This window comes from Anolis sagrei, chromosome 2, assembly GCF_037176765.1.
Source record: "Anolis sagrei isolate rAnoSag1 chromosome 2, rAnoSag1.mat, whole genome shotgun sequence".
Taxonomy (NCBI): domain Eukaryota; kingdom Metazoa; phylum Chordata; class Lepidosauria; order Squamata; family Dactyloidae; genus Anolis; species Anolis sagrei.
Window position 1 is genome coordinate 134,292,753 of NC_090022.1, and position 24,447 is coordinate 134,317,199.

Here is a 24,447-nt window from a genome sequence, read left to right on the forward strand (position 1 = left end):
AGTGAGGTCATCCGGAGTTTTGGAGTTTGGTGTCATCTGTATGCAGATGACACACAACTCTATTGCTCATTTCCACCAAAGTCCAAGGAAGCTCCCCAAATCCTGAAGCAGTGCCTGGCACTTGTGATGGGCTGGATGAGGGCTAACAAACTGAAGCTAAATCCAGGCAAGACAGAGGCTCTCCTGGTCAGTCATGAGGCCAATCGAGTTATAGGGTAGCAACCTATGCTTGACAGGATTACACTCCCCCTGAGAAAACAGTTCCACAGTCTGGGGGTTCTTCTGCTCAGCACTGACACTTGAAGTTCAGGTATCAGTGGTGGCCAGGAGGGCCTATACACAATTAAAGATTGTGTGCCAGCTGTGCCCATAACTCAAGAAACCAGTTGTGGCCACAGTGGTGCATGCCTTAGTTATCTCGTATGGATTACTGCAATGAAATCTATGTAGGGCTGCCTGTGAAGATGGTTCGGAAGCTCAAATCTGCAGCCAGGCTGTTTACTGGGGTGGGATATAGAGAACATATGACACCCCTTTTGAAGCAGCTTCACTGATTACCCATTTGCTTCCTGGCCCAATTCAAAGTACATGTTATTACCTATAAAGCTCTAAAAGGTTCAGGTCCTGCTTATTTATGTGGCCGCATCTCCCTTTATTAACCTGTTAGGGCTTTAAGATCGGCTGGGAAAGCCTTACTCTTGATCCTGCCTCCATCAAAAGTGAGGCTAGTGGGGATGAGGGAGAGGGCCTTCTCAGTAGTGGCCCCTCGGTTCCCAATAGTGCCCCCCAGGGAGATTAGACAAGCAATCACATTCACAATTTTTAAGAACCTGAAGAACTGACTATTCAAACAGGTCTTTGAAAATGATTAGTTATACCCCCTTACAGTGGATGAGGTCTTTATTTTATGGATATACTTTCGTATTATGGCTTTTATTTAACTTATCGGAACCACTGTGTTTCAACTAATGTTTTTACTGCTATTGTTTAATCTATTTTGGCTTTTTCTCTTTTATTGTCTTGTTTTGCATATATATTTATTGTATTTAGTTATGTTGTGAGCTGCTCCAAGTCCTTTCAGGGAGATGGGGCAAGATATCATCATCATCATCATCCCTGGGAATCCCACAGGTAGGACAGGAGTTGAAAGACTATTTCTTTATTTATTCTCCTAAGTTCTCATATTGAAAGGGAAATTGTTTCTGATACTCAGGGGCCTTCTCAGTGGTGGCCCCTTGGCTGTGGAACTCCCTCCCCAGTGACATCAGGTAGGCCCCATCCCTCCTGGTTTTTTAAGAAAAAACTTACGACCTGGATTTTTACGCAGCCATTTTGTGAATAGGAAACTATGAAATAAGACTTTAACAGTTTGAGTAAAGGACTATGGATTTTGGAAAATGATTATGGATATGAGATTATGACGTGGCATTTTATTTGGTTTTAAATCAGTTTGATTGATTGATATGTGTTTTAATTGCTTACATGTTATATTTTTATGAGATGTGTTTCATTGTTTACCTGTGTGGCATTAAATTTTTGCTGGATTTGTAAGCCGCCTTGAGTCCCCTCCGGGGTTGAGAAAGGTGGGGTAGAAGTAAATACATAAAATAAATAAAGGGTAATATTTATGATGACTTGTGGATACTGACACTCTTTCTTCTTTGACCTGCACTGAGTGAAGGATTAACTTCTTTTTATCTCTCCTGAATCTTGAGGCATTTAGCTTCACTGGATATAACCTTGGATTTTAAGCGGCTTATAGAGAAAAATAGAAACACTCATCTTTGTTTCTACACCCTCAAGTCCCCAAATGACATATAAAGTGGGGTTTTATACCCAGTGCTTTACCTTGATATCAGATTGCCCTTCTTCCCCTTTTTTCCTGTATAGGCGAAAGGGAAGAGTAGCAAAATGTTTTCTGACAGTGTCAAAGCCCCAGCCTGGTCCCAAGTCCAGGTTCATAATTCTCATCTTAAGATAAAGAAACACCCCCATTCCCATAGAAACCCCATACACTGTTATACCAGGCTCCTTAGGAACAGCTGATCTGAAGTCACCCTTGCACAAAACTTCTGTAGTGTCTGCTATGGGAAGGGGAATGAGCAACCACCCAGCCCTAGAATGTGTCAGCGCCAGAAAATATAGGCACAGATGATCCCCTGTTAGTGAAACACATGCCTAAAAGTTCAAAGATGTCAGGCTTCTCATAAGTAAAAAAGTGTATTCAGCGTGTATTCAACAAAATAGAATGCATGCTTATCAAATTTGCAGGTGACACCAAATTGGGAGGGATAGCTAATACCCCAGAGAACAGGATCAGAATCCAAAATAACCATAACTGATTAGACAGTTGGGCCAAAAGTAAGAAAATACTAGTAGATCACAAGATGAACATGAGTCAACAATGTGACTGGGTAGTTTAAAAAACCAATACAATTCTAGGCTGCACCAATAGGAGAGGTTGAAGGAAGTCATAGCTACACTCTGCTTTGGTCAGGCCTCACCAGGAATACTGTGTCTAATTCTGTGCCCCACAATTTAAGAAGGATACTGAAAAGCTAAAACATGTCCAGAGGAGGGCAATCAAAATGAACAAATGTTTGGAAGCCAAGTCCTACTAAGAGCAGTTGAGGGGTCTGGGTATGTTTAGCTTTAAGAAAAGAAAGCTGAACAGGGATATAATAATAATAGCTATGCTTAAATATTTGAAAGAATGTCATATTGAGGAAGAGTAAGCTTGTATTCTGGGGCCCTGCAGACTAGGAAACAAAGCAATTGATTCACATTTGGGGAAAAAATAATCATCAATAAACTGCTTGACAGTGAGAGACGTTCATCAGTGGAATGTGCTACCTCAGTGAGTGGTGAATTCTCTTTCTCTGAAGGTTTTTAAACAGAGGCTGCATAACCATCTGTCAGGAGTGCTTTGATTGTGTGTTGTTGCATTGCAGGAAAGTAGACAGGGTGACCCTTGTAGTCTCTTCCAACTCTATAAATCTATGGACCACATCAGATGGCAGCTAGGCTCCATTTCTATGCACTTAGGAAACAGAGCCCCATGGTGATGTGAGGGGACGTCTCATGGGAATTCGTGGGGTTCCTTTTCCAAAGTGCTCCTGACTCCAAGCAGCAAAATGTGGAGGAAAGTGGGGGTGAAGATGGGGAAAAGTACAAGCACATGAGATGGGAAGGAATGATCTAAGATGATTCCCTCAACTTTCCCCTGCTTTCCCCCACTTTCCTCACAACCATTTGATGAGGTTCTTAGTGTCTAGAAAATAGAGAGCCCTGGAGAAGTGGGATCTCAAGAGACAGCTGGATTAACTACTTGCATCTGTTTTTAGGAGGGATTGCCAAGGATAAGGTATTTAAAATGTTGTATTCTAGTTTGGGAGGAAGAAATTAGGAAGGAGTGGCCCTTAGTGGTTGGATCTGAATCTTCCATAATCTGTCGGTCTGTGCACTTATTTCTCCATCATGCATAATTTACTTCGGGCATTCACTGTCTTACTTGCTTTTTCACTGAGCTGAAAAGTCCCCAGTGTATCTTTTCCTCATATAGATTTAGCCCCGGTTCCTTAATCTTTTGGATCCTCCCTTTTGTACCCTTTCTAGCTCAGCAATTGAGGTATGAGGACCAGAAATGTATGCTGTATTCCAAGTCTGATTGCATCATAGGCCATCATTGATATCATTTCTTTTTTATGTCTGGGACTTTTGAGTGTCACTCCTTTTTTAGCAGTCCTAAATCAGCAAACCTGGACACCTCATTGCTCATTTGTAATATTGGGTCATTTTTGACAAAGTTCAGTAATCCTTGTCCTAATGCAAGGCTTGGTTGTTCAAACCTCTCAGTTGCAAGGACTGTCCATTCCTGCTTCTTCTTCCCACACCCATTCCATTCCTTTCAACTGGCATTATGACACAAGGTCAAAATAGCAGGCAAGTATTCACTCATCAGATATGTTGTTGCTGCTGTCTTACTAATGACATCTGAATGCACATGAGGATTTTGTATATCATAAAGGAATTTGTACCCCTTTACACTCTTCATGAGTCATTGGGGAGACTCACTACAAGGAAGTGCATCTGCAGAAATGACTGCTTGGCTTGAGCAGGTCTGTCCACACACACACCTGCCTGTTTGGCATGACCAACTGTCAAGAAGGGTATTTAAGAGAATTATGTCTTCTGGAAAGACAGTCTAATAAAAGAGTGATTTAAAAGCAATGATTTCTGGGCTGCATATGATGTTGTTAAACTAAAGTTCCACTGAATCAATGAAATTTATCTTTAGACTCTTTCACACTAGATATTTATAACACTATGATTCCACTTTTAAGTGCCTTAATTCCATTCTGTAGAATCCTGGGATTTGCGGTTTAGGAAGGAGTATTTAGAGTTCTGAGGCAGAGAGTTCTAGTGCCTCACCAAAGTACAATCTGCAGCATTCCATAGGTTCCAGCCACAAGTAAACACATATGTAATGTGAAAGGGCCCTTTGCAATGGCTCACAGACCATTATTTTAGTGGGTCTGTTCTAGGATTCAGGTTGAATTGTGTATTATACTTTAAGAAGATTATTGACAAGCTAGAATGTGTCCAGAGAAGAGAGGCCAAAATTATCAAAGGTTTGAAAACCAAGTGCTATGAGGAGTGGTTTAGGGAACTGGGTATGCTTATCTAGAAGAAAAGAAGGCTGTGAGGGGACATGATAGACATATTTGACAGGATGTCATATTGAAAAGGGGACAAGTGTGTTTTCTTCTGCTCTGAAGACTAGAACATGGAGCAGTGAACTTAAACTGCAGGAAATGACATTTCACCTAAACATTAGGACTTCTTGAAGGTAAGAGCTGTTTAGCAATGGAATATGCTACCTTGGAATGTGATGGAATCTCATTTTAACCAAAGACCGAATGACCATCTGTGGTGGGTGTTTTGATTGTGAGTTCCTGCATGGTAGAATGGAATTGGACTGGATGGCCCTTGTGGTCTTTCCAGATCTCAGTTTCTAGCTTATTATCTGAACTTGATGAGGCAAGAGCTCTGAAAGATGCACCTTCTGTGTGAATATCATTTACATGTGAATACTACAACATGAGCGCTTAAGGTAGAAAGAAAAACAATTATAAGCAACCTCGATCGATCGATCGATCGAATGATCTATCTATGAGTCAAGGGCTTAGCACTTGTATCAATCTCTTCCCATGTACAAAGGTTGAGGAGGCTGGAGATTCTGATGTAGACCCTTAACTAATCTATAAGTAATGTGAGACAGTCCTCCTACACAGTCTGAATGTAAAGGAAGTGGACTTGTTTGGGGGGATGAAAATCCTATATATTACAGATTCCTCCCACTTCAATGATACTTGTTCCTAGGAACAGAATCATCACTGGTATATCTAGAGCCCCTTTTGAGGGCTCCTCACACACAGGCTAGACTTTGAACTGCTGACAGTATTAAAAGGCATTGGGAAAATATTTTCTTCTATAATCTAACAATTAACTCTACCTTGCTCTGCACTGGATTTAATACCCTTGGAATCCTTTCTTTTTCAGAATGCTGAAATAGGATACCAAAATGACATTGTCTTCCACAGACTTAGGTTTCCCACCACAACAAAGACTAACCAGTGATGACTTCAGATGGAGCTCTGGACCACTTAGGCCCCCTCTACACTGCCATATAACCCAATTCAAAGCAGATAATCTGGATTTTATATGGCAGTGTAGAAGGGGTCTTAGGGAATTGATCGTAGCCAGACATTTTCTGAGCCCATCAGGAGACTGTGCAGTAGACTTGAATAGCTCTCAAAATACAATAAATATGCTGTGCATTCACATAGCATATTGCGGTATGTCAGTTCTTTGGAGTGCTTACTCTGATGACATCCTCTCTGGCCACTGAGAAATAAAACCTCTGATTTTGCCTTCATCTATCTGTGTCTCATTTGGTTTTCTGGGAAGCTAGGCATGCCAGGCTCCAGATCCGTGGTTCTTGCAGAAGCTGAAATCACACAACCGTTATGTGTAATCATTTAAATGGCATAAAATAAAATGGATAAAAATCATCAGGTAGTTAGTGTGAGGTTTGTAGCATTGTTTTATTGTTTGTTGTTTGTGTAGTTTGCATGTGTATGTGTTTTTAGGTGTGTGTGTTGTTTGTGTAGTTTATGTTTGGATGTGGTTTCATAGAATGTTGGAGTAGCTAGAATACAGCTGCATAGTTTTAGCATTCCATATTATAAAGTTTTGTTTCTTTGTATTATTACTACTTTTCTATTGTGTTTTCTTTTCTTCTAATTAAACAACCAACAGCCCTACATTTTCACAGTGATACCTGTTGCTCTGTCTGTCTGAAAATATGCCAGAATTCTGAGTCTTGCAACCATGGAGATTTGTTTTGACTCAGGCCAGAAGACAAATGGTGACACCAAACACCCCACCCCAAGAATTTTTGCATCTTCTTGAGCCTTGGGAGTGAAGTGCTGCTAGAGCTACAGTGTAGGGAGGAGGGAAGGGAGGGGTACTTGGTGATTGTGCGAATGTGGCCAGCAGTATTGTTCTGGGGCTTTTATTCTCTCAGGCCTTAATGGGGCTGATTTAGAAATCCTAATCAGGGAGCAGTCTCAATGCCTTCCTGCGTGAGCCACAACTTGAGCTGCTCCTGGGCCGCTTTTGTTCCCTAATGACAGCTGACTTCATGCAGCAGTGGGAACAGTTTAAGCATAACTCCACACCGCATGGGCTGGCAGCTGCAGCCTTAACTCTTTCATGTCCGCCAGTCTAGTGGTGCCGGTAGCTGAAGTCGGTGGGAAAAACTAAAACCAATGCAAATGCAAACAGGGAGTAGAAAAGGTGCTGAGAACCTTCAGCTGGGGCTGAGGCATTCTCTTGGCAACGATGAAGTAGCATGAAAGAAAGGACAGAAAAGCAATGGAAATGCAAAGGCAACAAGAGGCAAGATTTGTTGTATGAGTCCTACAGTACGTAGTAGTGAAAACACCAAAATAGACCTTAACATCAGGCACAGTGAAGGAGCAGTTTACATTGCAGTTATGAAGTGTCATAAACAAGCAGCAAATAATTGGGGCATTTTGTTGTTTTTATTTTCCCTGTAAAAGTGGTTATCTGGTTTGTGGACCAAAAAAGCTTGGCTCTGGATGCATCCTGACACAGGTTACTGGCAGTGGATTGGCAATGGGCATTTGCTTTACCATAGAAAGAAAGTAATAGTATTGACAACTTCCTTTTCTAAAAGCAAGTCAAAATACAAATGCATTGAGAGCCAGTGTAGCGTAGTGGTTTGAGCATTAAACTCCAACTCTGGAGATCCCCACATGGCCATGAAAACTCTCTAGGTGACCTTGGGTGAGTCACATACTCTCAGCACCAGAAAACTGTGATAAGTCAGAAATGACTATATTCTGTTCCTAAAGATGCAGTTGGCTCTCAATAGCTTGTTGTTAATATGATTATGATGGCATTTACCTCTTTATTTATACCTTGCCTATTTGCTAAAACTTGGACTAAAGGTGATTACAAATTATTTTTAAAAATATTTTGAGCTACTGTATATTGTAATTCTTTTAATTTGTTTTTAACAGATATAGCCAGGTAACAATATTTTGATGTATGCATGCCTATCTACCTTAGTCAATCAACCAGTTAATTTTGAAATTGAGTACGTATTATTATCAGTTACTTAACTTAAAACATATAGATTTGCTATTTCCACATGTTATCCGCTATGTTATCCACATGTTATCCACTGTTATCCACTAAGCTTTCTACTCAATTTTTCCCCATAACATTCACGATGTATTACCCATGACAGACCATACACTCTCCCAAAACCCCTATCCCATACAAAATCAAACCTCTTCCTCAAATTACAAATTCTTTTAATTTGTAAGTCACCTTGCGTCCCAATGTAAACAATTTAAAATCTACACTTAAAAAGGAATACAGTGAAAAACAAACCAGTTGAAATAACAGAGTTATAGAATCACAGAGTTGGAAGACACCCCAAGGGACATCCGCTCCAACCCCATTCTGCCATGCAGGAACAAACAATCAAAACATTCCCAGCAGCCTCTGTTTAAAACCTACACAATACTCTGAGACAATATATTCCACTGCCAAACAGCTCATACCATCAGGAAAGTCTTTCCAATGTTTAAGTGGAGTCTCTTTTTCCTGCCATTTGAATCCATTGCTCTGTGTCTCTAGAGCTGCAGAAAACAAGCCTGTTCCCGTCTTAAGATATCTTAAAATGTTTAAACATGGCTATAATGTCTCCTCTTGACTTTCTTTTTTCCAAGCTCAACATACCCAGTTCCCAAAACTGCTCCTCATAAGGCTTGGCTTCCAGACCTTTGACCATTTTTTTTCAATCTGCACTGGACCCATTTCAGCTTGTCAAATAATTTAAAAGCCCTTTCCTAAAAACCTTTTCAAAAAAACCCTGTTAAATTGAAAGGAGTTTTGCCTGTTGATGCAAGGATAGTAAAGAGAAGCCCATTCCAACACTTAGGGGAAAGCACCAAAAAGTGCCTATTGTGAGTCCCCATAGGACATATTCATGGAGAAGAAAGGAATGATAGAAGAGCCTCTTCTCAGGATTTCAAGACCCCAGCAAGCTCATACCCTGAACCTATACACTTTCTATTATGTCTGGAAACAGACAGGCAGCCAGTGAAGATATTGGGATATTGCAGTCCTTGTATGAAGTCTGTTATAAATGGCTTACCTGTGACAGAAAAATTTGAAAGGCTGATACTTCCCATGCCCACTTACACATCACTATTGTACAGTATATCAAAGGGGGCACAGATAAGCACCTGCACCAAACCTAGGTGCCAATTCCATATATTGTGCCAGTTCTTTGGGTGGTATATATAGCTGTCACCTGTTGTTGCCCATATTTGATTTTTCCCTGAACTCTAAAAAGAAAAGTCCAGGGAAGTGGAAAATATTGTGTAAATATTAATAAAAAGAGTAAAAGACTAAAACAAACCTAAAACGTAAAAGGTTGTTTACACATTTTCTCCATATTCACAAAACCACTAATAATTGAAATTAGTGGTGCATTTGTAATTCCTCAGCCTTGCTCTGAAGAAAAAGAGTACAGGCAATGGAAGATAATTTCCATTGCCTCTACTCTCAATTATATGGCCCCGTCTAATTAGCAAATCGATCCATATTGACTTCTTAGCACCTGTGTCCCTTGTCCCCTTTCTTATTGACATTTCCTGGTTGCCTCACCATGCTTGACTGATATCCCCATGGCAATGCAAAGAGGAGATGCTACACAGTCCATTTGTCACCCATTGTCAGTGTTTTGTTCCCCTTGTATAAGGACTTGATTGTGCCGCAGGAGAGGCAAAGAGGAGCCATCAACCCTTCTTCTCCAGCTTTGCCCCCCACCCCCATTGGGAAGAAAATCTGGTCAATCAGCTTGAGTCCATAGGGAGTGCTGGAAAGTGGGAGGAGACTACCAGTGGGACTTCAGGCAGGTTCTCAGAATAAATCCAAACACACAAAATCACATCCGGTCATTCATATCAGGGCATTTCTTTGTATCATCTTGAGGGGTTTACAACTGGTTGATCAGGACTTTCATTTCCAGATGAACAGAAAATATGTTAATTGTAAAGTAGTGGTAAAGTGTTGGTGATAGATGAATTGGTCCTCTGTATAATTCTAGCATTCAAAGAGCAGAATAGATAGCGATTACAAAGGGCAGCTACTTTGATGACTCTTCTGTCTATGTAATCCTACCTTGCAGAAATAAGATGGAAAGATTGTCTTTCTCCATACAAATAGATTTTGACACAGGGTAAACAATTTCCTTGCGTCAGAAACTGAGAACTACAGCTGAGCCATCTAGAGGAGGCTTGTGTGGTAGGTAGGCTTGCCAATATTGAGTTTGGATCCTGGTGATAATTTGCACCCCCACCATCAGCAGCACAATGTGGAGGGCTCTGGTGGGTGACCATGTGCCAGCTGGTTGGTTGGGTGAGTACCTTGGGCTGGGCTGGTGGCATTGGTTCAAACAGGAAAGGTATCATTACTAACCTTTTGGAGTCAGAAGATTCAACCAAAGAAGAGGAGGTAGTTTGCAAGGAATCTGTAGCTCTTGATATGTTGGTCTCTCTCGGTTGAGGCAAACAGGGGCCCTTCTCCCCAGCAGGAGATTGTAGACATTGAAGATCCATTACCACATTTTATTGAGCAATTAAGAACAAAGTGAGATTACACCAATCTTGTTGGTTGTTAAGTAGAAGCCACTGAACTATTTAGTCACCTGGCATATTGGGAGTGCTGGCTATAAATCTTCCAGGCGGTGTCTGGTAGTGATCTTAGCATTCATGTTTTTGGTTGACCTTGGTTTTACCACAATTAGCAATTCCATTTTCCTCCTTCCTGGCTTCACTTATCTGGACTACTGACTTGTAATAACAACTCTCAACTGCATGATCACTCTTCTTTTACTCTTCATCCTGCTGGCCACCCCTGTGACTGATATAGGATGAATTAGTTATAAAATACTTCTTTCATTCCAACCACCTGGTTCCTGGGTCACCTGCTGACTGGAGCATAGGATAAACGGGGCTCCCAGTTGTGCATAAAAATGAAGGAACTAAGAGAGAGTCTTCTTCTCTCAAGCCACTCCCTCCTTCCCCAACTTCCTGTGGTCCATGAAGAGGCTATATAAATGCATTGCTTAGGGAGCATGCTCATGGGAATGCCTACAGCATTCTTTATGTCAAGGAAATTGGTGGGCAGGAAGATAAAGGGAGAGGTAGGTGACTAATTGGTGTGATGGATAGAAATGCAGGCAAGTCTAAGGAGCCTGGCTCAGCTGGAGGGGAGAGCATTTTCTCTTTGGTTCTAATGGCCAGGCTGTTTTTCTGGGTGCCTGTGGAAACTGGCTATCTTTCCTGGCCTAATCAATGTCAGTTATGTACCTTGCTAGACCAACTGAAAACCTTTACATGGGGTTTTAGATTTTGCATATCATTATTATTGTCTTTGAAATGCACCAATTTTACAATGTGGTAAAAAAAAATCAAGAAACAGCTAATTATATTGCTGAGAATGACAGAACTGTGTGTAACATAATTGGCCTCTTTCAGACTACTGGTCCCCAGTAATTTGTACTGACAATTACCTTAGTCAGCCCTAGTAATTTAAGTGAGATTGCAATTAAATAGGAAAACTTATTCTCCCTCTTTCTTCCCCATTCAGTTTTCCTTTTTGTATAACCAACATCTATGCTGGTGAGATCATCCATATAGCATCCAAAAGGTCCTGATGGAGCTGAAGAAGAAAGGAGGAGATACAGATAGGAAGGAGATGGGAATGGTGAGGCCTCACTGGTCATTTGTCCAGCCTGAATGAGCCAGTCAACAGCTGGTAGCTAAGGTCAATGAAAGGTTTTTGTAGTGGTGGCAGGGAGGGCTGATTGGGTTCCTGGACTTTCCGATTCTATGTCGTCACTCTCTCTGACTAACTAGTGGCTGACAGAGGAATGCCTTTCTTGCTCAGTCACAGGGGATTAACTCCAGAGCTGCCAATCACATTGAGGTGCCTTGTGCATCGTGGGGGGGGGGGGGGGGTGAGGAAGAAGAGTTGTACATAGCAAATGTCTCATTTTTTTCACCTAGTGGCAGGACTGAAATGACTCCGTAGAGTAATAGACATTAGAGAAGCTTAATGTTCTCAAGGGCCTGTAGCTGACCATAAAGATAAGTTAAAAGAGGTCTATTGCTTTGCCATGGATAGATTTATTTTATCCTCAATGGAGACGAGAGTATTGTAAAAAAAATTGTGGCATCTAAAATGCTAATAGATTTAGTATAGTTGTTATGGAATGTATGAACTGCTGTATTCAATTGGGGAGAGTAAGGGAGAAAAGATGAAAGTGAAATGCAACCTGCCCCCCCCCCCCACAACTTACTTAATTGCAGTCACATTAAAGCTTGCAGTCCTCAACATGTCTGCTTAGAACTAAGTCCCCAGGATGCTGCCACTTCAAATTACAGAAGAAGAGCTAAATAGATGGCAACAAATGATAAATAAGTATTGCAATGGTAGTAAAAGAAATAGATTAAATAAACAGTTATGGTACAGATCACAAAAAGAGGGAGGATTAGCACTCCCTAATATTAAAAAATATTACAAAGCGAGTAGATTAAGATTGGTTATAGAAGGAATGATTAAAAAGAGGGAGTAGATTGGCTAAGTAAGGATTCAGAAGAAGTGGAAGAAGAAATTTGGAATATATATTTTAAACAGTTTACAAGGAAAAAAATAGGGAAATTAGAAACCCAATGTTGAGCAATATATTAGAAGTATGGAACAAATACAGGAGAATGTTAATAACGGATGGTTCAGATATAACCTCAATTCTAATGGAAAAGAAATTTCCAATTTTTTAAAAAAGTAATGGATAAAAAGTTAAGGGAAAAAAATTAGACAAAATAGGGGATTGGATAAAGGTTGGAATGAAGAAGGAAACGATTATGGAAGAATTTAGAGAAATAAAATTGACATGGTTCCATTGTATACAATTAGAACAATGGCTTAAAAATTGGGGAAAAAATAACAAAAACGGAAGCAAACGTAATCAATTTGAACAAATAATACAGAATGGAAGGGTTGTAGAGGAGCATGAAAATTTGAAAGGAACACTAGTAAAATATATAAGAGAATAATTGAAATAAAGGAAGGAAACACAAAAAATAACACCCTCAAGGAGGTCTGGGAAGAAGACTTAGGGATAAAAATAAATGAAATAGAGTGGCAACAATTATGGAGACAAAGACATCTAAAAATTTATCAATACGGGTTAAAGAAAATTATTATAAGTTAATATGGAAATAGTATCTAACACCAGTAAGATTAGCACACATAAATAAAAATTATTCAAAAAATTGTTGGAGAGGGTGTCAAGAACCAGGAACATATATACATATGTGGTGGCAATGTAAATATGTAAATAATGTTTGGGGGAAAGTATTTAGAGAAATAGAAGATATAATGAATACTAAAATAGAGAGAAGACCTAGTATAGCTTTATTATCATTATATAACAATAAACAATTGAAAAAAAGAGGATAAAGAAGCGATAACAAATTTATTAACAATAGCAAGACTGCTTTTGGATATTCTGACAGCTAAGGAAAGATCTGACGATAAACAAGGGCGAACGGAATGGAATGGATAAACGGACTCTGAACACTGAGCATGAGATTGTTTTGCTATTTTACTATGTATTAATGTTTTTAACTTGTTAATCGTTTAAATTGTTTTTATGTATTGTTTGTTTATTGATTTAGGCATTGACTTGTGCCTTCGTTTGTAAGCCGCCCTGAGTCCCCCCTCGGGGGTGAGAAGGGCAGGGTAGAAGTAATTGAAATAAATAAATAAATAAATTATAGCAAGGTATTGGAAAAATGAAATAAATATACAAATAGAGCAGTGGTATAAGGAAGCATGGAAACTGGCAATAAATGATAAGCTGACATGTATATTAAAAGTTAAAAGAGGTATATGGAAACAAAGTGATTTTGATGATGTATGGAGAAAATTTATTGTAAAAGGATTAAAAAATAAAGAAGGAAAGTTACCGCCACAAGAAGAATTGAGATTTTGGACAGACGACATGTAAAAGTTGTGGCTTGAGAGGGGGGGAGGGGAGCACAGCGGTGAGGAACAGAAAATATGTTTAAGCAGAATAAGAATACTAGATGTCAAAGTATGTTGTTAGGTGTATTGAATAATATGTATCTGCTGTAAAACAAATGTATTAACTATGATAAAATAATAAAAATTATTTTAAAAAAGAAAGAACTAAGTCCCACAAAATTTAATGGAGTACTCTTGCAGGAGAGTTAGGCTTAATCTACGCAGTACAGAAATACAATGACTATTTACAAATGACAGAAAACTAATAGGTGAATGATGCAATGTGGTAGTTCAAAACTAGATTTCAATAACAAGGAATTCTGATACGGAGTGAGAATTTGGTGAAAGTGGCTACTTACCCCCCACCCCACAGGATCATATATCACACAATTGGTTTTGCCTTTCTGGAAACAGAATATTCTATGCAGTGCATTATTCTGTCTTTTTAGCTGATTTCAGACACTCACAATGCTTCCCATGGCACTGTAGGTGCCCAACTGATATTGATAGTATATCCGTGTTGGATTTGAAGCCAGGATAGGTGGGGAAAATTATGAATGTATCTGTGGAAGGATCCAGGATTGCATGGATATACAGCACAGTCAGTACTCCTGACTTTCTCAATTTTCTGCCTCTATCCACATCACAATCTATGAATTCTAGGAGAGCTATGAATTGATCATACTGATTTTATAGTAAATAATAAAGCTAGTATGCTGGGGAAAGTGGAAGGCAAAAGGAAGAGGGGCCGACCAAGGGCAAGATGGATCGATGGCATCCTTGAAGTGACTGGACTGACCTTGAGGGAGCTGGGGGTGGTAACGACCGACAGGGAGCTCTGACGTGGGCTGGTCCATGAGGTCACGAAGAGTCGGAAACGACTGAATGAATGAACAACACAATAAAGCTAGTAAATAATAAAGTATGGCCACCATATCTATAGGACTGCTACCCCTAATTTTAGTTTACATAAAAAAGCTATCTTGAGTTATTTTCTACACCCTACCACACACTTCAGTGGAGGGCCTGGAAATGCTAGAGAGGTGTTTTCCTTAAGCATTTTCTACATCCTTCACTGCCATTCTTTGATATGTTTCCACTAGATGTTGTCCATTTCACTAGGGTTCTCTATTACCCATGGTTTCACATTTCCATGGTTAAATTCAGAAATGCATCACCCATGGATATGGGAGTCATACTATAGTTTGGAAACGGACTTCTTCATGTCACAAAAGCAAAGGATCACTTCCCCTGAAATAGAATCATAACATGTCTTTTGGACAATTATTTTGAGGTAGATACAAAACAGCACAAAACCAGCACAGACCTATATCTGAGTGAAAGGTTACCAGGCTTTGGGATTTATAGTTAACACTGTTGAATGTTAGGACAGGAAATTAAGGAGAAGGCAATGGCTTTGAGTAATTGAAACTATATGAGAAGCAGAGGCAGGTCCTGAGCTCATTAGTAAGGGCACAAGAAAGTTATATTGATATTTGCAAACAGTGCCAGAAGGCTTGGAAAGAGTAGTCTCCTTGAGGCAGAGCAAAAACTTGTTTGGTATGTGTTGCAGTGAAGTTGCAATATCTGGAAGAGATGAACTCATACCTTCTCATTGTGGAGAAAAAAAGGGGGATATAAATAAACATAACAACAACAACAGCAATAATAATGTTGATGATGATAATTCTCAAAAAGCAAGTGCTGTAGTTAGGGACAGGAAACAACTCTATGCACCGGTGATGAGATTTTGTGCCTAAAACAACCCTACGATATGCATGGGGTTGCTATAAATGTGCCTTCAAATTGAGAAGCAATTTCAGAAACATAGTGGGTCTAACAACCTTATCATACAAGCTGCCGGAATTGCCATGAATTGTGGCAAATCTCGTGGTACCTGTCAGGGGTAGGGTTGGGGTTGGGATGGAGAACCAGCCCCATGTTGTCTGACTCACCAATAACCCCATCTCATCAACCACCCAGCTTCCCCCCATTGTTGCTGGTGCTACACTGGAAGCCTCCTTTGTTAATCATAATAATAATTTTTATTCTTATACCCTGCCACCTTCTCCCCAAAGGGAGATAGTAAATTACAAGAAAAAGAGATTCTATCTAAACATGAAGAAGGCCCTCATGGTTGTAAGAGCTGCTGAGTATAGTGGAGTCTTCATTTTTGGAGGTCTCTGAACAAAAGCTGGATGGTTGTCTTTCTTGTATGCTTTGGTTGTGTAAGGGATGAGATTCTTCACTAACTTTCTTCTAAAATATAGCAATGAGTAGTTTCAGCAATTTTGCCATGAGAAAGTATTCAATTTTTTTGCTGTGAGAAACTTTTTGAAAACCACTGTTTTTGAAACTTGTCCACCATTTCGTATTTGTTCTGTGCAAAATTCATTTATGGTTGATTTGCACATAATTTTTTTTCCTGTATAGAAATAGCTATTCTATAATACTATTTTCTAAACCCTGGGTGGAACTAGTTGTTTCTTAATCTCTGAAGGGCTGAACATTCCCTTCTCATGGCTTTGGTCCTAAACTCTGCAATGATCTTCATGATGTTCTATTAAGCATAACCCAGCCTCCCTCTCATGCTCTTTTACTGGTCTTCAACAAGACTCAACTACTTCTAGTTCTCTCGGTGTTGCTGGGTTGTGCAAAGAAGCTGAATAATGTGAATTCTCTGTGAATGCATGCCCACACAATTGTTTAGTGCAACAATAATAGAACCATTCAAGCTCAGAAGAGCATCCTGAGAGATAACAAAGATCCTTCACTGTGTGAAGAAAATAAAGCGCAACTTCTGTGCTTTCACGGCTCTATAGTAAGTGACCAATACGTTGGAAGGATCTCTGGCTTTTGGATTCCTGTTTCCAAAAAACTTTGCTAATCTGGCCAATGGGTGAGGAATACTGAAAACAGTAGTTCATTGGGGTCCAGAAGGCCACTGGCAGACCACTTTTGGTTTTATGGCCTCCAAATAGGTTCTCTTCTGTGCTAGGCTTGCAGATATTCTGATTGGGGTTTTCTTCTTTTCTTTCTTGATTGGAGAGGAAGAATTGAGGGATGTGTCTGTTCCTGTTTTACAATGACCTTTTTGTGTACTGTTTTAAGAAAATTGTGACCTCCCCCCTCATGGAGAGACATGTGGCTTTCTAAAACAAAATAGAAATAAGAGCATAGGTCTGAAAATGTCAGCTGCTTTTAAGTCAGGAGACTCCCAGCTGAGTCCATATCCTCCTTTGACTGAGAAAGTAGAGTGGCTTCCCGCCAGGATTGGTGGGAGCAGATCCCAATGCCTTTGGAGTCGGAAGGAAACTAGGGTTGTGGCTGGGGAGGGGGAGCTGAAAGAATGACCTTTCTATTATTCTTGCAGAGAATCCTTGTCCCCGTGGCTGCTTTTGCCTGAGATCTGATCTTCAGGGATGCCAGCAAGGTTTGGTAATGAAAGAGTTAATGCTTCTTCAGCAAGTGTTTAGAGGAGGGAAATGTGTTTTACATATATTTGGTCAGATTACAAGAGCAGCAGGATACAATTAATGGCTGTAACCAGAAGATTGCTACAATATGGGTCTAGGTTTACCCTTGTTTATCCCTGCACTTTGGCTAAACTGTGAATTAGCAAAAATGTTCCTGTTGATATTAAAGGCAAACCAGTATTCAGACATGATTTCTTTTTGTTCCGGCCCAGCACCAAGCAGACAGAAATTGAGCACAGAGAAGTCCGCAGTTCCACAGAGCAATAGATGACTCAAGGGATATTTAGCTAAACCTGTTTGGAGCATGCTCATCTTACCTTGTGAATTTCTATTTGTTTCTATTACCTACAGTAGTAAAGAAGTAATTTCTGACATTTACCATGACAATCCCTAGAGTCACACTCTCAAGGATAGTTCAAAAATAAAAGCAACTGCACTGATTCATATCAACAAAGCAGTGGTAATTTCTACCAGAGCAAGTATTTTGTGAAGCTAGGGGGTCTTAGTAGGTCTGTATAAACAATAAAATGCTCGGCACTGCACCAGGAAGAGTTCACAGCAATTGATTGTTGCTGAAACAATCTACTTCTATTCAGTTCTTGTGGGTTTTTTCGGGCTATATGGCCATGTTCTAGAGGCATTTCTCCTGACGTTTCGCCTGCATCTATGGCAAGCATCCTCAGAGGGTCTTGAGGATGCTTGCCATAGATGCAGGCGAAACGTCAGGAGAAATGCCTCTAGAACATGGCCATATAGCCATATAGCCCGAAAAAACCCACAAGAACTGAGTGATTCCGGCCATGAAAGCCTTCGACAATACATTGAAAATCTACTTCTATTACTGTGAGAATTGCAAAACAGTCTAGCGCAGTGGTTTTCAACCCGTGGGTTCCCAGGTGTTTTGGCCTACAATTCCCAGAAATCCCAGCCAGTTTATCAGCTATTAGGATTTCTGGGAGTTGAAGGCCAAAACATCTGGGGACCCACAGGTTGAGAACTACTGGCCTAGAGGGTTCAGGAAAACCCAGGAGGAAGGTGTGTGTCAAGATAGTGGTGGGTCGAATCAACTCTGCAGCTAAAACTCTTGGGCTATTTGCAGATCCTGTCTCTACTACATTGTTGTTGTGTATCTTTCAGTCATTTCCAAAAAGTGGTTACCATAAAGTAAATATCTCATGGGATTTTCTGAGGTTGAGAATGTGCAACTCACCTAAAGTCAGCCAAGGTCACACAGAAGTGGGTTCAAGTCCCCACACCCTGGAGAAAAATGGGCTTTGCTCATTGTATGTCTGCATACAAATTCTTTAGACAGTATATGGAAAAAAAGTAATGAAAACAGTACAAATATATTTAACAATAATAATTAATTCAGCATAAACTTAGATGCCTTGTATTATCTCACAGATGCTTCAACAAGTCTCCTTTAATCTGGCATCCCAGAATTATTGTTAAATTGTAATAATAGAATCCTGTGCGACGTAATCCCCATTGCATTTAATGAAGTTTGTTTCAGTGCAATTATGCAGAGGGCTTCAGTCTTAGACATGCTCCTCATTGCTCCCACTTTGCAAATTGAGCTACTGTTGCATTTCAGTAACATGGGGAACCTGTGGCCTGCCAGTTAGTGGATATCAACACCTAGCTGGTGTAGTCAGTGGTCAAACATGGTAAGAGCTGTAGTTAAAGGATTCTCCATCCATGATCTCTTTATACCCACAAACTTGAGAGTTACTACCATATACTGATTTTCTGAACTTACAGGGGAAGAAGAGAAATGAAAAAAAGAAAGAAACTAAAGTATACAAGTCTAAATGTTTTAGACACTCTGGGACTAAGATCTCTTCAATTTTTAAAATTAAGTAGCAGTGCAGCTTCATAGCTGCTTCAAGCCATTGATATGAATTTCCCCTCTTAATTGAATGTTCCTTTTCTTGCAAGGCAAATTTTTTTGCAAAACTTCCCACTCATACATGATTTTTGCATTGCTAAAAAGGTTTGAAAGTCAAATCTACACCTTCCTCTTGCAAATTAAACAAAATAGGATAGGCTTTTAATTACAGAATGCTTTGATACTTTGAAAACCCAGAACAGTGATGCACAACTCCAAACTTCTAAGACAGTGTTTCTCAACATTCCTTATGCCACGACCCCTTAATAAAGTTCCCCATGTTTTGGTGACCCTCAACCATGAAATTAATTTTGTTGCTGTTTCATAACTATAATTTTGCTACTGCTATGAATCGTAATGTAAATATCTGATATGCAAGATGTATTTTCATTCACTGGACCAATTTTGGCACAAATACCCAATAACATCCAAATTTGAATACCGGTGGGGTTGGGGGGGGGGGGTGTTGATTTTGTCATTTGGGAGTTGTAGTTGCTGGGATTTATAGTTCACATACAATCAGAGAGAATTCTGAACTCCACCAATGATAGAATTTGGCCAAACTTGGCACACAGAACTCCCCTGACCAACTGAAAACACTGGAAGGGTTTCGTGGGCATTGACCTTGAGTTTTGGAGTTCTAGTTCACTTACACCCAGAGAGCACTGTGAACTTAAACAATGATAGATCTGGACCAAACTTGGCACAAATACTCAGTATGCCCAAATGTGAACACTGATGGGAAAATAGACCTTGACATTTGGGAGTCATCATTGCTGGGATTTATAGTTCACCTACAATCAAAGAGCATTCTGAACCCCACCAATGATAGAATTGGGCCAAACTTCCCACACAGAACCGCCATGCCTTGAAGGGACTCACTGGCATGAGGCTCCTTCCAGCCTCGCACGCTCTCCCTCGCCTGCATAAGCGCACTACCCTGCCATGTGCTGAACACGCCTGCTCTCCCCTCCTCGCTTGGAGTCTTAGAAACAGCTACTCTCTTGGCTGAGAGGCCAGCCAATCAGAGTGAAAGAGGAATTTTGGTGGGAGGATTTGTCCTGTGTTTCCAAAAATGAAGAGAAGGACAGGCAGAGAGATCTTCAGCCTTCTTGGCCAAAAGGGTTCCAAAGACCATCAGAAATATGTTTTCTGTTGGTCTTTGGTGACCCCTATGAAACCCCCTCACGACTCCCCCAGAGTCCCGACCCCCAGGATGAGAAACACTGCTCTAAGAAAACAAAAATCCAGTTTCAAAAGATTCTGATCAAGATTCTGAACTGTCAAGAGTTGTGCAATTCTCACAGAAAATAAAGGGAGACATGCATGAACATAGAGAATGCATGGATTGGGAGGAGTTTAAATGTTCTTTCAATAAGGCTGTGCAATAAGAGAGGCTATGTAGGCATACTGCAGTTTCAAGCAAAATGGGTTTGCAATGGGATACTCCCTTTTATGAGCCCCTAAGTAGATTGTCATTCTGAATAGGCATAAGAAAAATATTACATTGCAGCATTCAGCATTTTACTGTTTATTTATTAATACATAGATTCTTACAGGATTACAAGTTCATAGCAACTGGACTTCACTTGGAACAACCAGAGAAAAAGGAATGTTTATGGAACAAGACATGAAGACCTTGAATAGTTTCATCTTCTAAGAAGAAATCATATAATGGGAATACTGATCTCCTTTGCCAGGGGAAGGCCTTTTATTACATAGTTTACTAGTTGAAATTGCTTGACACCATCTCACACTACCAAATAGAATCCAAGATCAGCCAATTTGGGGGACGGGGGGCGGGGGGCGGGAGGAGGAATTAAACCTTCAAATCTCAGGATTCCACAGGATGAAACAGTGAAAGGTGAAATGGAATCATAATACTATTATGTAGTGTGAAAAGGGTTCCCGGTTTAATATTGTAGATGTTTAGTGACTACTTAGTTACCTCAAGGTTGGATTACTGTAATGCACTCTACATGGGACTGCCCCTGAAGACAGCCCAGGAACTGCAGTTGGTGCAAAGATTGACGGCCAGGTTGCTAACCGGAGTAAATTACAGGGAGCAGTCAACCCCTCTGTTTAAACAGCTCCATTGATGGTTTCTGGTCCCAATCCAAGGTGCAGTTTATCACCTATAAAGCTTTAAATGGTTAGGAACCTACCTATGTTCATGACCGCATCTTCCCCTATGAACCCACATGATCTCTAAGATCTTCTGAGGAAGCTCTTCTCTCACTTCCACCTCTGTCTCAGGCATGGTTGGTGGGGACGAGAGAAAGGGCATTCTCGGTTGTGGTCCCTGGCTCTGGAATTCTCTCCCCAGGGAGATTAGACTTGCATCCTCCTTGTCCACTTTCCGCAAATATCTTAAGACACGTATGTTCCACCATGACTTTGACTAGACAATTCCCTAGATAGCTAGCCCTAGCTAGGTAGCTTTACTACCCAAAGCTAGAATTGACCTATTTTACATTGCTCTTATCCTTACTGCTACTATATGACCTATGCACTTTACCCACTAGATCTATCTTTTAAATTGTTGGTATACCAGTCCACCCACCCGCAACAAGAAATTGAACTTTGTTATTGGCTGTTGGTTTTGATGGTTATTTTATATATTGTTATAATGTTGTTGTTCTATTTTTGTATTATACTGTTTTATGCATCTTAATGTGTTGCATTTTAACTGTGTTGATTGGGCTTGGCCCCATGTAACCTGCCCCAAGACCCTTCTGGGAGATGGAGGTGAGGTACAAAAATTAAGTTGTTATAATATACCACACACTATTACCCACCTACATAAATGTATGTTTAGACGTTGAAGGAGACAGTTGCTGTGTTGGAATGCAACCAGCAGTAAAGAAATGCTGGAATACTACTTTTTTGCAATACGAAAAGTTACTTTACTCTGATGGTCATTACTTCTTGTTGTTACTCCAGGCCAGAAAGGCAACTGAACTAATTTACCCACCACTGTCAGTTGTAATTAGCTGTTAGTTGTGTGCCATTAAGAAATGCAGGAAATGTTATCTGCTCTGCTCAGGCAGCCAAGTGACATTGCACCTTGAAAATGATGAGAAAAAATACACTATAAAGCAATCTTTGCATAGCACTTGGTTCCCACCCAGATATGCCTTTGACAACAACCTGTTCACACAATCCAATTGCAGATGGAATTTCCATTTTTCTAAAATATACAGTTGCTGCTGCATTCTTAGAGTTCCTATGATTTTGAGCAGCCAACCTAGCAAGATAGCTTTCTGCTACCCATATATACACCCACACTGACTACTTTTCTTCAGTTTTGTTTCCTTAAAATAAAAGACGAAAAGCTTCCTGAAAACAAAAACAGAACAAAACCTGTATAAGAGCTTGGAAGAACTATCTTAAAAGTGTATGTGTACACACACACATGCACTTTTAAGTTATCATAGATCTTACACACACACACACACACACACACGAGCTATGGGAGCAAAATAATTAACTAATATTGTCTGTCTCCAAGATATAAAACCCATACTATTGGTATGACATTCGAATATGCTGCCTTGGAAATGGTGTATGCTATAGTCTTCTCTGGAGGTTTTTAAGCAGAGGCTGGATGGCCATCTATTAGGAGTGCTTAGATTGTATTTTTCTGCATGGCAGGAGTTGGACTGGATAGTCTTTGTGGTCTCTTCCAATTCTATGTTCTGTTATTTAAAATTAATATTAATATTCAAGCCAGGAGCCAATTGCCATTTGCAAGGGTCAAAATGACTTCAGGGTGAATCAATGGTCAAAAGCCCTTCTTTTCCCAAACCTGTTTGCCTGCCTGTAAACAAGGCACATGTTGGCCTGCGTGAGTTTGTTGGCACTGTTGAGTTGGTGACAGCGGCTGTCCTTCTAGAGAGGAAATATCAAGTGTGTGAAATATCAAGTGTGTGAATAAACAACTTTATGGTGGCTGGATTTCATAAGCACAAATCCTCTCTTGGCTGGAGTGTTTCCTCTTGGGGAAGTATATGAGCGGGCACCCAGTAATTAAGTCAACTGTATGACTGAAGCATTCCCTTCCTTTCCCCTCCCCTCCCCTCTTCAAAAGACTGGAGATTTGTATTATTCCATATATGCATATTCTCTCCTCATCCCCCCACCTTGTGTATAGGGAGCCTGCGTTTCTTTGTTCCTTTTCCTCCTTTTATGCCACCCGCAATGATCCAATGACGCTCCTGTTCAGGTTGGCATACATTCAACACTCAATCTGGGGCTGTATGTGTGCTGCCCATCAACATACTGTATTGGGAAAGATATAGAGCGGAAGGAGTGGCTATTTTGCACAGACAATTTGGGCGGGGGGCAGGGAGGGTGGTTGGAGAAGGGAAGAGCAAGGTCTGATTGGAGGAAGCACCATCTACAAGATACTAGTTTTTAAATAATTTTAAGTGTCCTGAAAACCAATGGGAAACATATTTGTATTATTTCTTCTAATCTTTCTCCTTAATCTTGTTTTTAAAAAGGTTAAAAAAATTGTATTGGTATATTTTGTTTATTTTTTGCTTGTTTGCACTGCAGTTCTGACCTTAAAAAGTGACAAAATGTTGTGTGCCATGAAGCAGATGACTTGGTGAAGTAGCTATTGGGATTTAACTATCAAAAAAACAGTTTGGAAACTCTGTCGTTGACAAAGAACAAAGTGGTTCATATTGAAAGCTCCCTAACATAGCAGTTCAGAGTAATTTTTTCCATGTAGGGTGCATCTTAACTAAAGATTGAATAAAGTTTGACACCACTTTAACTGCCATGACTGTATGCTATAGTCTTTAGCCTCTGTCAAAGAGTACAGGTGCCTCAGCAAACTACAAATCCCAGGATTCCATAGCAGTTAAAGTGGTGTCAAACTGCATTCATTCTACAGTTTAGATACACTGACTCCACTAGGCTTGGGCTTTCTTCATGGATGTAGCTCAACTTTTGCTAGTGTAGGAACACTGTGCTAAAGCATCCCTGCAAGGTGGACATCAGCTCTCTGTTTAAAACCTCCAAGGAAGGAGAATCTAGCATCTTCAAAGGCAGTTTATTTCACAAACAGCTCTTCCATTAGGAAGTCCTTCGTAGTTGGGATTTCCTTTCTTGCAATTTGAAGATTTAGATTGCTACCAGTATCTGTAATTGAAGGCTCTTGCTTGGTACCTGAAACCCTTGCCACTACTTAGATAACACTGAAGGCCCCACATCACGCATAAAAGGTACTTTTTCTGATGTTACACACACAAATGGAACAAGGCTTATTTGCATAGGAGACGTGCCATCCCACATGACCTGGAGCCCCTGTTGAAGCCTTTGCTGGAGAGACTGCTGAGTAATAGAATCATAGAATTATAGAGTTGGAAGAGACAT